Below are 3,184 nucleotides of genomic sequence, written 5' to 3'. Positions count from 1 at the left end.
TTCACGTACTTGTACTTACCGGATTTGCGATCAAGCCTCGAACCGAACACTATTCTTTGTCAAGAGCATAAGGTTTAAGTCCAAGCATGGTTCCTCCCCACCATACTCGAATCTCTTAAACCAAGGCTCTGATACCAACTTGTAACACCCGGTCTTTTATTTCAAGGTTTAACGTAAATTTTACGTAAAACAATCATGTAATTAAGATTACATAAACATTTGGAAATACGGGTTTACTAAAACTTTTAATAAATCATAAGTTATTCTACATAACGTGATCGAATTCGTTGTTTAAAAATTTCAACGTAGCAAAATGCGGAAGCGTGTATCATTATCGTGTTCGGTTCTTCGCTGAGCTTGATCGTCTTCCGGCATCCAAGGTGTACCTACATTTCATAAACATGAAATGCTTTAGTCATACGGGGTCTAAATCATGTCCGAACGATGTCCGGGAAACAATTGATTTTCAAATGAAAAACAAAATATATAAAAAATATCTCCACCGTAAATTACGGTGGGACCGTAATTTACGGTGGCACCTGGGTTCAAGCTTTTCTACCGTAAAACAGTAGACCTTCGCCATAAACAAATCATCTCCACCGTAAATTACGGTGGGACCGTAATTTACGGTGGACACTGGGTTCAGCCTTTCCATTTTGCCGTAATTTGACACGAAATCTTTCGTATCTTTCAAACCGCTTATCCGTTTGACCTACCGTTTCTTCCTACATGGTTGTAATTTAATTCTCCATTATATGGAGTTAAGATCTGACATCCGGATTAAATAAAATTGAGACTTTTAAGCCTTCGGCTTATTATCTTTTCAACAATTTTCGACCCGACTATGTGATTATCAAACAAACATGTTTGTTTGACCTCCATTCATCATGAACCCTTAATTTCTAATATTGTCAATCATATTAAGTACTGAACACGGGTTTCTACACAATTATTTACCCGTTTTCGTTTAAAATCTTATTTTGACCCGTTAAGGGTATTTACGACCATTTTAGCACGAACGGTGCTCATTTCTCATGTACCTCATAGTTCCACCAATTTGTTATTAGCTAGTCTTCCACCACAACTATGAATGTGGTGGATTTAACGGAATGGACTATTTATTCCGAGTTTAATCCTACGGATGTGTTATTTTGCGGCAACACACAATTTAAGCATTTAACTCTTGAAAGTTTATGTCTACAACTTTCATGCGAGTCTAAAGGTTACAAGATCGTAAGATAAGTTCCTAAACAACCTTTATAAGTTGTTTGCTCAATTTACCCTTCAAGGGCATTTTAGTCGACATTAGCCCCTCATTTACTACGAGGAGCTTTCATTACTTATTTGACCAAGTTTGTATGTTAACTATAATCGTATGCATACGTACCTGGCTAGGGTCAACATATAGACCCAATTTATACCTTGCTTTTACCATCACACTTAGCGTGGGCGAAATTAACTGAATCGCTAATCGCTCCTGTAAACACAAGACTTGACAATCGCATTAGTCGATATTGTCAAATAGTGTTATCACCACCATTTGACCCGTTCGGCCTATATGCCCAATGTTGCCTATTAAATCAAAAACATGGTTTTTGACTTCTAATTCATACATCCATCCCGTCCCGGATTTCATTACCAAATCCCCTTTTTGCCATAAACATGGTTTTTAATCATCTTTATATGTTCCGACTCGTATCGATCACGTCGGAATCCATATTTTCAATATTAGCATTATTGCATCTATAACGTATAGAATGAACAAGTAATCTACACAATTATGTAAGTTTCACTTACCTTGCATCCGAGCTACGCCTTTCTTCCATGCTTGCCTTGTTTGACCCGCTTTCACTCCAAGCTTCCACCTAGCTTGTGACGCGTCAAACTATCATCATCGTTTTCAAGGTGGTTAGTTTAATCATACTCTAATACGATTATTCCACCTTATGCATTTCATATCAAAATTGCTATTTATCGTATTATAGGTCAGTTTGACCTTTTTAATAGTCAAATGCCCATTAGTATACTAATTTGCATTTTCGAGTTGTCAACTAGTTTTAGCACTCATTAACTACTCGATAGGCGTTATCTTTAGACCTCCGTTTTAGCCAAAGTTCTAATCGCGTTTAACACATTTAGAACCCTCTTTAATCACTTTTTGCATAATAGTCGAAACATCACAACTAGGTGTTTTAACTACAAAATTCTAGTTTCGAGCCTTCTTTGAGGCATTTCAACGAACACCTTAAGGGCAGAATTTTACATGTTTATTTATCATGTCTCTAGCTTATCTCTTACCCCAAGTTTCACATAAATCAACCATCTTACAAAGTGGTTAACTTCTATAATTTCTGAATTCACTTCAAAATCGTCAATTTACACTAGATCAACAATCTATTTCCTAGTGTTCATCATGTTAACATAAAACCCACTTATCACAATATAGGGTAATTACCAATTCCCTAGTTTTGACAACAATTCATCAATTTTTCTACTAGGGTTTGTTTCTACACCAAGATATAATCACAATAACACTCATAGATTCAAGATTCATTCCAGAATTTCGATTATGATTGTTCATCATAATCTCAAGGTATCACCAAATCATATATTTCAACATACCTTGTAATCCCCATGATTAGGTGATCACGAATTTGTGTTCATGCAGTGATTTGGCTCTTGATTTGGGCTTCAATTTGATCAAGTTGTGGAAGTTAGGGTTTGAGCTCCCTGAGCTTTCTCCTGGTCGACCTCACACACGCACACACTAGGTGTGGTGTGTTTTTATTTTTATTTTTAGTAAATAACCTTATTTCTAATTATCCAACTTTGGTCCTTCATGTTTCGTTAGTTATTAAGTTGATTATAACCTACTTATTTACAATCCATATTCCCTTTTATTAACTGGGTCAAGCATTCCTAGTTAGCTTAGCGGGTTCGGGAATATTTATGACTAAGTTTAATTTAGGTCCCGTTAACTCGGGCCTTCTAAGCTTTTATTTTCTAAAAGCTTTTATTGACTTTTTGTTTAATATTAGGATTAATTATTTAAATCCTAATATTTACCGGTTAAGTTTTACCACTAACGGTGTTTTACCCACTCTTTTGTATTAACGAGGTTTAATTACTAAACCCGTTTTCGGGGTGTTACACTAAACAACTGCTCTCTAATACCTCAATCACT

General features: G+C 35.8%; 1 long non-coding RNA gene across 2 annotated transcripts; it reads right to left on the bottom strand.

The window, feature by feature from the left end:
- Positions 1–243: 243 nt before the first annotated feature.
- LOC110902737 lies at positions 244–2,771 on the bottom strand. 2 transcript variants are annotated; one of them, XR_004877101.1, is made up of 4 exons: positions 2,623–2,771; positions 1,798–1,885; positions 1,388–1,477; positions 244–386 (listed from the first exon to the last, which is right to left on the bottom strand). It is a non-coding gene; the product is annotated as an uncharacterized LOC110902737 (long non-coding RNA). The 2 variants fall into 2 exon arrangements; XR_002571378.2 differs by lacking the exon at positions 1,388–1,477.
- Between the last annotated feature and the right edge of the window lie 413 nt (positions 2,772–3,184).

The sequence above is a fragment of the Helianthus annuus genome, chromosome 13, assembly GCF_002127325.2.
Source record: "Helianthus annuus cultivar XRQ/B chromosome 13, HanXRQr2.0-SUNRISE, whole genome shotgun sequence".
NCBI classification, from domain to species: Eukaryota; Viridiplantae; Streptophyta; class Magnoliopsida; order Asterales; family Asteraceae; genus Helianthus; species Helianthus annuus.
The sequence above is the reverse complement of the archived record's forward strand: the minus strand, read 5'-3'. Positions and strand labels throughout refer to the sequence as shown.